Consider the following 13107-nt stretch of genomic DNA (forward strand, 5'->3'; position numbering starts at 1 on the left):
AGAAATGAGTGTTAGGGACTACTTTAGCACTCTTGGCCCTCTATGGGATGAGTTATCCTTGCTAGAACCAAAATGGGTTTCTAGTATAGATGTGGAATTAAGGAGAGAACAAATGGAAAAAGAACACTTTTTCCAATTTTTACATGGGCTTAGGCCCGAGTATGAACAAGTTAGATCCTCCCTCCTACATAGATCAAAGCCTCTTCCTTTGGAAGATGCCATTGCCGAAATATGCCAAGAAGAAACCCGTCTTGGCATGATTAAAGGAGGAAATGATGTCTTGGCCGTATCTAAACCCGACAACCATATGAAAACCTACAAACCTCCTCATTTTGGAAGGCAAAATAACTATAATGGCAACTATAGAAAAGCCATTTGCCATCATTGTCAAGAACCGAGTCATATAAGACCTAATTGCCCTAAGTTGAATGAAGCACCAAAAAATAAAGTTGCTTCCGTTGAAGAAGCCACTCAAAAGAAAGAGGAAGCAATCAAAGGAACGGACTCTTTTTCTCTTGCTCAACTATCGGAGGCACTACAAACTCTACTCAAGATTCTATCAACTTCGGGTGCCGTCGTAGCTTCTTCCTCTCCTCCAGGTATGTCGTCTTGGATCCTTGACTCTGGAGCTTCCTTTCATATGACCCCCCTTGAAAATGAGCTTTCCGATTTATGTAATAATTATAAAAACTCCTATGTTTCAACTGCCGATGGTACATCTTTACAAGTAAAAAGTTTTGGAACTTTAAACTTTTCAAAAGACTTCTTTGTGCCAAACGTGAGAGTTGTACCTCAACTTAATTTAAATCTCCTCTCTGTTGCTCAAATATGCGATCATGGATGTAAAATCTCCTTCTCAACTAAGGATTGCTCTATACAGGATCTCCGGTCCGGGAAGCTGATTGGGCAAGGCCATAGAAGGGGAGATCTCTATTACATGAGCAACTTGAAACTCCCCATTAACTCTTTTTGTAACCATGTCCAAGATAAAAATATTGATATTTGGCATCAACGACTTGGACATCCAAGTTTCTCAAAAATGTACTCCTTTCCATTTGGAAAGAAATTTTGTAATGAGAAACATTTTGTTTGCAAGAATTGTATTTTTGGCAAAATGAAATCTACTCCTTTTCCAAACCGAACTTTTGTGTCCAAAAGACCTTTTGAGTTAGTCCATTCGGATGTTTGGGGTCCTTCCCCCGTCATGTCTAAAGGAGGGTACTCCTATTATGTCACTTTCATCGATGACTACACTAGGTATGTATGGATTTACTTTCTCAATTTAAAATCCGAAGTCTTTGAGTTCTTCAAAAAATTTCATATGATAGTTAAAAATCAATTTTCAAGTAATATCTCTACTCTTAGATCCGATTCGGGTGGAGAATATTTATCAAATGAATTTCAAAACTATTTAGAAGTAAATGGAATTTGTCATCAAAGATCGTGTCCTAGGACTCCCCAACAAAACGGCTTGGCCGAAAGAAAGCATAGACATATCATGGAAACCACTAGGACACTCCTTATTTTCAAAGAAATTCCAAAGAATTTTTGGGCCGAAGCGGCCTTAACCTCAACTTACTTAATAAATAGAATGATATCTTCATCCTTACAGAATACATCTCCATACGAAAAACTATTTGAAAGAACACCAAACTTCAATAGATTAAGAGTCTTTGGATGCAAATGTTTTGTCCTTACTCATAAACGGGACAAATTATCTCCTAAAGCTATTGAATGCGTTTTCTTGGGTTATGGAGAAAATCAAAAGGGTTTTAGATGTTTTGACTTGAAAAATAACAAACTCTATGTATCCAAAGATGTAACATTTTTGGAAAATGAGAATGGTTTTGTGAAAACTAAAGATATTGACGAAAATGAATATACTTTTTTATTTGATCTTCTATCTCAAGAAGATGAGACTCCTCAAGAAGAGGAAATCTCTAATAAGTCTTTGAATGACCTAGAGGAAATTCCTCTTGATAATGCTATAGATGAGAATAATAGACCAATCTAAACATATGTTAGGCATGGTCAACAAACTCAAATAAGTGCCTTAGAAAAATACTCTCAAGGATCCAACATTGAAGAAACATCTTTAAGGAGATCCAGTTGGATCTCCAATCCTCCTAATAGGTTTGTTTCCTATGAGCCCTTAACTCCTAGATATAGAGCATGTCTAATTGCGTTGCATTCATTTCATGAACCTTCACACTATAATGAGGCCAAAAATATTCCCCAATGGGTTGAAGCCATGAACTTAGAGCTTAGTGCCCTTGAAAAAGCAAAAACTTGGGAAATAACTTCGTTACCCATTGGAAAGAAATCAATAGGATGTAGATGGGTCTTCAAAATTAAAACCAAGAGTGATGGTTCATTAGAACGTTATAAAGCACAGTTAGTAGCTAAAGGATATGCTCAGGAATATGGTATAGATTATGAAGAAACCTTCGCACCTGTTGCTAGAATGACTAGTGTTAGGACTCTTATTGCTATTGCGTCAGTGAAAAAATGGCCTATCTATCAACTCGATATTAAGAATGCTTTTCTAAATGGCGAATTAAATGAAGAAGTTTACATGGATCCCCCACCAGGAGTATGTATTGGTAAAAATAAAATTCTTAAACTTAAAAAGGCATTATATGGTTTAAAACAAGCCCCAAAGGCTTGGCATGATAGATTTAGTAATGTAATGACAAGTTTGAATTTTCGTTCATGTTATACTGACACTGCTTTGTTTGTGAAAAGTGCAGGGTCTTCAGTAGTTATTTTACTACTTTATGTTGATGATATGATCATCACAGGAAGTAATGAGAAAGGCATTAATGATATTAAAAAGGTTTTGAAAGAAAATTTTGATATGTCTGACCTTGGATTCTTAAGATATTTTTTAGGAATTGAAGTGGCGTACTCTCCTCGAGGGTACATTCTCTCTCAGATGAAACTTGCTGCTGACATCTGTTCCAAATCTGGTATTTCCGATGATAAGAAGACAGAAACCCCAGAAGTCATCAATGCAAAATTAAGGTTGGAAGATGGAACACCTCTCGAGGATCCTACTCCCTACCGGCAACTTGTTGGGTCTCTAACCTACTTATCCATCACACGGCCAGACATTGCTCATGCCGTTCACTCTGTCAGTCAATTTCAACATGCACCTACAACTGTGCACATGAGTGCAGTCTTAAGGATCGTCAGATATATCAAAAATACTATAACTAAGGGAGTTTTTCTTTCCTCTGTCTCATCCCTTGATTTAATTGCTTATACTGATGCAGATTGGGGAGGAAATCCCAATGACCGAGTCTCAACTACTGGATTTTGTGTTTTCTTAGGCGACTCTATGATTTCTTGGAGATGCAAGAAGCAACACAAAGTATCCTTGTCCTCAACGGAAGCCGAATATCGTGCTATGGCCACTACAACCATGGAACTTGTGTGGTTAAGAAGCCTCCTCAGTGATATGGGCATTGTCATCTCTACTCCTTCGAAGCTGTGTTGCGACAACAAAAGCGCAATCTATATTGCAAGCAATCACACCTTCCATGAGCGTACTAAGCATATTGAGATGGACTGCCATTACGTTCGTGATGAATACCTAAGAGGAACCATAGCACTACCTTACGTCACATCAGAGTACCAGTTGGCGGACTTCTTCACTAAGGCTCTTGCAGCTCCTCGGTTTTTGTTTCTTCTTAACAAGCTTTCGGTCATATCCCCGTAAAGCTTGAGGGAGGGTGTTAAAATATATGTAATTCATATATATGTATATATTTATATACATATATATTTGTATAATCTAAAATACCCGATAGGGGTATTTTAGTCATTTCACAAGTACCCGATAGGGGTACTTGTTTCTTTTCTTTCTTTTTGTATTTTTTCTTTTTTATTTTTTATTTTTTATTTTTTTGGTTTTTTGTCCACCTAATAGGGGCCCCACCATGGAGTCGATGGGGCCCCCAACGGTCACATTTGTGACCGTTGGGGGCTCCCAACGACTCCATGGGAGCCCCTAGGTGGCTCTTCTTTTAAGGCCATATGGCCACTCCTCCCCTCCTTCTTTTGTGTATAAATAGGGGTGAACCCCTCTTGTATTTTTCACTCTTGAGAGTTCTCTCTCTTTCAATAAGAGGCATTTATATTTTTATGTTGTGTTGTCTCCTTTGGGTTTGGGTATTAGCCCTTGTTGTTTGTTCATTAGTGGATGTTGTAAGTGCTTAGAGCACTCTTTACTTTTCCGCATATTTCATTACAGAAAGTACATCTTTTGAGACATAAAGTTTGTTATTTTTAAAATCAAAACATCTATAACCTTTTTTGTTTTCTCCATAACCAAGAAAGACACACTCAATGGCTTTAGGAGATAATTTATCATTTTTATGTAAGAGAACAAAGCACTTACAACCAAACATACATAATCACTTAAAACAGGGTGTTCTTTCAAATAATTTTTCATATGGGAAAACATTTTATAGAGAAGATGAGGGCATTCTATTTATCAAATAAGTCGATGTTAGAACGGCCTCGACCCAAAAACTTTTGATAATATCTTTCGAGATAAGAAGAGTCCTAGCGGTTTCCATAATATCCTATATTTTCTTTCGGCTAGTCTATTTTATTGCAGGATTCTAAGACAAGATTTTTGGTGACAAATCCCATTTTGTTTTAAATAGTTTTGAAATTCATTAGATAAGTTTCACCATCTGAGTCGGATTTAAGAATAAAGATATCCTTTTGAAATTGATTTTTGACAATCATATGAAATTCTTTAAACAAGGAAAATACATTGGATTTGAAATTAAGGAAGTATATCCATACATATCTAGTAAAATCATCAATAAATGTTACATAATATGAATAACCTCATTTTGATATGACTGAAAAAGGTCCCCACACATCCGAATGCACTAATTCAAAAGGTTTTTTAGAAACAAATGTTCTATTAGAAAAAAGAATAGATTTTATTTTGCCAAGAATACAATCTTTGCAAATTAAATCTTTTTCATTAGAATTTTTTTTCTCAAAAGAAAAAAGATACATCTTTGAATAACTCGGATGTCCAAGTCTTTTATGCCAACTTTCAATATCTTTATCTTGGACATAATTATAAAAAGATTTCAAAGGAAGATTCAAAGAATCCATGTAGAGATCTCCCCTCCTATGCGTAATGAAATTGTGGTCTTCCACAAATACACAAACAACTTACAAACATGTGTCTATTGGAGACACTACAAGCATGACCCTTGAAAGGGTATAAATGAAAGAACACTTGAAATAAATATTAATTTATTCAAACACAAAAATGCTTAAGAAGCATTGCTTTACAAAGGAGGGGTTCACCCCTATTTATACAAGAAGTAGAGTGAGGAGGGGAAGAGCTCTTCCTAAGAGTTGTATTCTATTTGTAGCAACGGCTATAGGAATGGTCAAGATCTAACGAGATCTTGACCATCTAGTTCAAAGTGAACTAGAAAAAATAAAAGAAAATGAAAAAATAAAAAGAAATAAAAAAATATAAATATTATATATATATATTATAAAAATAATATAAATATTATATATATTATAAAAATAATATATATTATATATATTTACATGTTACATTTTAACACTCCCCCTCAAACTTATAGTACAATGAGCGAAGGTTTGTCTAAGAGAAAGTGAAATTTGGGAGTAGCGAGAGGCTTTGTTAAGAAATCTGGTAATTGATATTCTGATGTAACATAGGGCAGATCAATGGTTCCATGTAAGTATTCCTCTCTTACATAGTGACAATCCATCTCAATATATTTGGTGCGCTCGTGGAACGTATGATTGCTTGCAATGTAGATGGCACTTTTATTGTCACAACATATTTTTGAAGCTTGCATCGCTTCAACTCCCATATCTGCTAGCAATTGTCTGAGCCAAATAACTTCCATAGTGGTGGTTGCCATGGCTCTGTATTCTGCTTCAATAGAGGAAAGAGAGACCTTCTGCTGCTTCTTGCACCTCTACGAAATCAAATATTCATCTAAGAACACACAAAAGTCAGTGGTTGAGTGCCTATTATTGGGATCACCTCCGCAGTCAGCATCAGTATATGCAATTAAATTTAAAGATGATGAAGTAGACAAGAAGAATCCTCGTGAAAGAGAAGACTTTAAGTATCTAATAATTCGCAAAACTGCTTCCATATGTATAGAGGTAGAAGCATGCTAAAACTGGCTCGCAGTATGAACAACATGTGCTATATCTGGCCTAGTAATGTAAAGATAAGAAAGGGCTCTAATAAGCTGTCGGTAATGAGTAGGATCATCAAAAAGTTCATCATCATTCTTCATTTTAATGTTAACTTCTGGAGTGTCCACTTTTTTATTATCTGTAATTCTAGACCTAGAAACAATATCAAAAGCAAATTTAGATTGGGATCAAATACCCACGAGGGGAATAAACAACTTCAATGCCTAAAAAATATTTTAATAAACCTAAGTCAGTCATTTCAAAGTGAGTTTTAAGAAGAGTTTTGATATTTGCAACTCCCTGTTTGTCACTGCCGGTGATGATCATATCATTCACATAGAGAAGGAGAATAATGATGCCTGCATCAGATTTCTTAATAAACAAAACAGTTTAAGTTAAACAAGGTTGAAAACCAATATCAAGCATAAAATGACTAAATCTGTCATACCAGGCTTTTGAAGCCTATTTAAGACCATAAAGAACTTTTTCTAGACGAAAAACTTTACCCTTAAAGAATACTAATATCAGGTGTGGCTTCCATGTATACTTATTCGATGAGATTCTCATTCAGGAAAACATTTTTAACATCTAATTGAAAGATAAGTCATTTTCTAATGGAGGTCAAGGCTATTAAAGTTCTGACAGTGGTCATACGGGCCACATAAGCGAATGTTTCTTTATAATCGATACCATACTCTTGAGCATATCCTTTTACCACTAGACGAACCTTATATCTTTCCAAGGTTTTATCACTTTTGGTTTTGATTTTGTATACCCACCTCTAGCCTATAGGTTTCTTACTCGGAGGAATATCTTGGATAGTCTAGGTATTGGCCTTTTCTAATGCATCCAATTCTGTTTTCATGGCTTCTATCCATTCTATATGATTTTTAGCTTGAGAGTAGGATGACGGTTCAACATATGATTGTATTAATGCATTGGTTGCCCTAGATGTGGGTAAAAAAGATTCATAAGACACAAATTTTTCAGGTCTAGAAATTTTAGACGTCCTTCTGGGTGGAACTTCGGAGTATCTTTCTAATGCACATGAAAGATTTTGCTCTCTACGTCTTGAATATTGTAGAATAACATCCCCATGGATTTGCTCTCCATTATCATCATTTTCAACAACAATAGTTCTTTGATCGTTGTCAAAGTCATATTCAAAATCACATTCATTGAATTTTGAAGTTAGATCAAGTAAGAAGGAATATTCAGTGACATCCTTAGATTTTTTGAATTCAAAGAAGTTTTTCTTTTTCAAAAAAGATACATTTCTTGATACATATAATTTTTTATTTTGAAAATCGAAACATCTATAGCCTTTTTTATTATCAGCATATCCTAAAAAGGCACATGAGATTGCACGACGAGAGAGTTTGTCATTTTTGTTGGTGAAAACAAAATATTTGCATCCAAAGACTCTTCACCTAGAATAATCTGGAGCTAACTTAACAAGTTTTTCTATTGGAGTTATATTCTTTAATGAGGAAAATGGCATCCTATTGATGAGGTAGGTGGTAGTTAGGACCGCTTAAGCTCAAAACTTTTTGGAACCTGATTTGCAATTAGCAAGGTCCTAGTAGTTTCCATAATGTGCCAATGTTTACGTTCGGCTAGGCCATTTTGTTGTGGAGTGTATGGACATGCTCTTTGATGTGTAATGCCATGTAAATTGAGATAGTCTTTGAATTCTTTGGACATAAACTCTCTCCCTGAATCAGTGCAAAAAATGAAAATATCATTCTAAAACTTATTTTTAACCATTTTATGAAATATTTGAAAGTTAGTAAAAACTTTAGATTTATATTTAAGAAAACAAATCCAAGTATGTCTAGAAAAGTCATCAACAAAAATGACATAATATGCATAACCACTTTTGGAAATAATTGGTGCGGGGCTCCAAACATCCAAATGTATTAACTCAAGTGGTCGTGAAGAAACAAAAGTTCTACTCAGAAATGGTAATTTTTTCATTTTGCCAAGAATGCAATCTTTACAAGAAAAATTTTCATAATTACAAATTTTTTTCAAACGTGGAAAATATTAAATTTTAGACATGTGAAGATGGCCAAGTCTTTTGTGCTATAAATCCAATTCTAACTTCTGAATATTATAACAAAATGCATTCTTGGGCAATTCCAAAAAGTTCATGTAATAGAGTCCTCCTTCTCTATGACCTTCCCCAATCAGCTTCCCTGACTGGCGATCCTGTACCCAACAACCATGCGAAGAGAAGGAGATATTACATCCATAGTCAGATATTTGTGAGACAGATAAGAGATTCAAATTTAGTTTAGGTATATATCTAACTTCTGGAATATTTTTTTTTTTGAATTTTGAAAATTTTCAAAACATCCTACTCCTTTTATTTCAAGAGATGTGTCATTAGATATAAAAAGCTTTGACACACTTGAGTTATTTTTAAGACATTCAAATAGACTATTGACATTCAGGGTCATGTGAAAAGAAGCACTAGAATCTAAAAGCTAAGAAAAGTTACCTGGATCGGAGAAGGATGCAACAACCGCTCCAGTTGAGGAGGATACCCCTTTGAGAAGAGGTTGAAGAATTTTCATCAATTGAGCCATAAATACAGGTGCATCTTGATCTTTTGACTCAGATTCAACAGATGTAACTTTTTTTTCTTCTCTTCTTTTTAACTTTGGACATTGAGTCCTGTAGTGCCCCGATTCATGACAATGATGACAAATAACTTTTCTTTTGTCAAAGTCACAATTTTGTCTTCCAAAATGAGGCGGCTTGTAAGTGCAAGTATGATTCCTCGGTTTAGACACAGCTAGAACAGAGTCATCATTAACTTTTGGAGTACTTTTTCTAAGTCTATTTTCCTCCATAGTAAGCTCTTCTATAGTATCAACAATAGAAGGAATTTTTTCATGATGTAAAAGAGCCGATTTGGTGGATTCAAACTCCGACCTTAGACCACACAAATTGATAGAAATGTTCAACATAAAGTTGCTTTTGGCGAAGCTCGATATCTTCGACACAATGCCATTTAGGCTCAAGAAGAGCCAACTCTTCCCAAAGTTCAGACAACTCATTGTAATATTCTCAAATAGATTTATCTTTTTTAGTCATTGTCCAAACTTTGTCTTGTAAATTGCACACATGTGCAATATCTTTAAGGGAATACATATTTTTAAGGTATTCTCAAGCCTTGTAGGCATGCTCAAACTTAGTAAAACTAGAGCATTTTTTAATGTCTATGCTATTAATTAATTATGGCATAATTTTTGCATGCCCTATCCTCCACTCTTTCCATTTCTTTTCATAAGTGGCTAACGCCTTGCTCTTCTCCTTTTCCATTAGAGGAACCTCTTTATCACCGTCTTTCTTGGTAAGAGATAGTTTACGTTCCGAATCAGAACCATCCATTATACCCCATAATCCTTTTCCCCAAATGTGGTGCTTTATAATCGAAGCCTACATTACATAATTAGTATCATTTAGCTTCGTGGGTATGATGGTGATCTTATCATTGTCATCCATGATGAATAGATGATAGAAGAGAAAAAAAGAAACTAGACGAGATAATACGAGAGAGGATAGAGAATAATAGAGAGGATACAAAATCAATTTTTGAAGTACAACTCCTCCTTTCTTCAAACAAATCTAATTGAGTCAAGAACAAGGTGATGAACACCTTTTGCAAATGAGACACGAAAATCGAGGCAAAATCACTTCAAGATCTAAGGTCTCTGCAGCTCTGATACCATGTAATGAAATGCTGGTCTTCCACAAATGCACAAATAACTTACAAACATGTGTCTATTGGAGACACTACAAGCATGACCCTTGAAAGGGTATAAATGAAAGAACACTTGAAATAAATAATAATTTATTCATACACAAAAATGCTTAAAGAAGCATTGCTTTACAAAGGAGGGGTTTACCCCTATTTGTACAAGAAGTAGAGTGAGGAGGGGAAGAGCTCTTCCTAGGAGTCATTGGACCTAGTCCAACGACTGTATTTGTAGCCGTTGGACTAGGTCCAACTGCTATAGGAATGATCAAGATCTAACATGATCTTGACCATCTAGTTCAAAGTAAACTAGAAAAAATAAAAATAAAGAAAATGAAAAAGAAAGAATAAAAAGAAATAAAAAAATATAAACATATAATATATATTATAAAAATAATATATATATTATATATGTGCCCAATTTGCTTCCTCGACCGGAGATCATGCACCAAGCAACCCTTAGGTGAGAAGGAGATTTCACATCTATGATCAAAGATTTGAGAAACCGAAAAAAGATTTAAATTTAACATTGGAACCACTATAACTTTTGGAACACAAAAAGTTTGAGAAGAATCTAAGGTTCCAATATTTTTAACTTGCAAAGATGTTCCATTGACGGTAGAAACATAAGATATTTTTAGTTAGTGCATAAATTTTATGTTCATGCTCCATTTTGACTTGATAGAAGAGAGGAGAGAATGTGGAAGAAAACAAAAGAGCACCTCCACTTTGAGTCACCACGAACCCACAAACACTTTTAAATGCTTTTCCACAATGACCAACACTTAATGGTCACTTTCCACAAGACCAAGAGTACTATGACTTTGATACCATGTAATGCGATATGTGGAATTATAGGACAAGTGCAAGAGTACATACACAAGTGCAAGAATGAACAATACAAAGGCACAATACAAGCACAAGAGTGCACACAAACTTCAAAGAATCTTAGAGTAACAATAAAAGTAAAAATTTAGAGTTTATTGAATGAATATGCTTTGAAAAAGCATTGAAATACATGTGAGGGGTTCACCCCTATTTATACAAGAGGAACTAGAGGAAAGAAAGCATGAACTTTATTGGGAAGCTCCCAGTAGAGTTGTTGGGAGCCCCAAACGGTCACAAATGTGACTGTTGGGGGTCGCAACGACTCTATGGTATTTTGACCATAGAGCCCATTCTCTTTTATATAAATAACATAAAAAAATAAGAAAAGAAAAAAGTAAAAAAGAAAAGAAAAAAATATAAAAAGGTTACATTGTGAAAAGACCCAAATACCCTTCAAGGGTAATACAAGTAATAATTGTATATATATATGATTATATATATAATCATATATAGTCTATTTTAACATATGCTAAGTTCAATTTTACATTAGAGTTAGTTTTAAGACCTGTGTATTGTTGAAGGTCTGAATGAAAGATCAACTTAGTTGTTCAGATATATTGATTCAAAATCTAAAAAAAATAATTTCGAATATTTAGTTTTACACATAATATTGATAAAAAATTCATTATATCTGAAATCAATTGATCTAGTAAAAGATCCAAACCTGAATGTGTTAGCCAATTGAAGGGAGTAGTAATCTCGAGTTTCATATATAAAATAAGCAATATATCTGCTGTAACAGCCAGTATGATTTATTATTAAATGCAGTCTGATTTGATGTTATAATCTAATTGTGATTAAATCTATAGCAATTATAAAAGGAAATCTGCATTTAAAGTGCAAGACGGTAATAGAACATGATACCAACTTTTAAAACGAAAGCTATCCTGGCTTGAAGAGAAGAATATTACCCACGTGGATCTTGATTGAATTAAAATGCATGCCAGAATAGCATTGCGATCTAATTTAGATCATGAGGGGCTAGAACCTGCTGTGTGCTGCCATTCTCCTTGGATTGGCTGCAGAAACTGCCTTCTCTCCCTTCAAGAACGTGTTAGGGTTATTGAATTTTCAATAGGGACTGCGAGGAAAGCACTCTTAAGGGAGTTTGTTTGAGGTACCTGTAATGAAGTATGCGGAATTAGAACCCAAAGATGCAAAAGCATCAACTAAGTCCAATAATAGACAAGTGCAAAGGCACAAAGAGCATACAAGCAAGAAGTCCACGATGGGACAATACAAAAAGCCCAAAGAAGGCAATGCCAAGTAAAAGAATACAAAACTTTATTAAAGAGGGCTTGAAAAGCTTAAAAGGAACAAGGGGGAACATTCCCTATTTATACACATCAACTGAGAGAGAGGCCATTGGGAGCTCCCTCAAAGGGTCGTTGGGAGCTCCCAACGATTCCATGCGGGGCCTCAATGCAATAAGAAAAAGAAAAACAAAAAAAGCAAAAATTACATTTTGAATAAATATAAAATCCTAAACTAGAAAATAGTTGTTTCTAGAAACAACTATGTGAAAAGACAAAAATGCCCCTATTGGGAAAACTAGACAATATATATATATATATATATATATATATATATATATATATATATATATATATATATATATATATATATTAACACCCTCCTCAAACTTATGAGAAAACAACCAAAAGTTTGCTATAGAGAAAAATAAAGCTAGGAGCTGGAAGAGCTTTTGTGAAGAAATTCGTCAACTGATACTCTGATGTGACATACGATAATGTAATAGTTTCTCTCGGGTATTCATCACGTACATAATGATAGTCCATCTCAATATGTTTAGTACGCTCGTGGAAGGTATGGTTGCTTGCGATGTCGATTGCACTCTTATTGTTACAACACATGTTCAAAGGTGTGGAGATGATTATGCCCATATCACTATGAAAACTTCAAAGCCACACAAGCTCTATGGTTGTAGTAGCTATTGCTCGATATTCGGCTTCAGTTGAGGATAAAGATATTTTATGTTGCTTTTTGCATCTTCATGAAATCATAGTCACCTAAAAACACACAAAAACCTTTAGTAGAGACTCTATCTATAACGACCCCAACTCATCCCTGTTGAAAAGTGAAAATTTATTTATTTTTTATTAATTTTTTTGAACAATTACGGAAACCAAAACCCAAGGATCCGGGCCTCATAGATCGCCCCTATAATACTTGCATTTCAAGATTTAAAAAACATAAGGGCAGATTGAAAC

At 34.6% G+C, this 13107-nt stretch overlaps 1 protein-coding gene across 2 annotated transcripts in view; it reads left to right on the top strand.

Moving 5' to 3' along the window:
- The window catches only part of LOC149815120 (lycopene epsilon cyclase, chloroplastic-like), a 96505-nt gene that overhangs the window by 12589 nt on the left and 70809 nt on the right, over positions 1-13107 (top strand). The window lies entirely within an intron of this gene.

This window comes from Nuphar pumila, chromosome 15 (assembly GCF_984573655.1).
Source record: "Nuphar pumila chromosome 15, dmNupPumi1.hap1.1, whole genome shotgun sequence".
In the NCBI taxonomy this organism is placed as follows: Eukaryota; Viridiplantae; Streptophyta; class Magnoliopsida; order Nymphaeales; family Nymphaeaceae; genus Nuphar; species Nuphar pumila.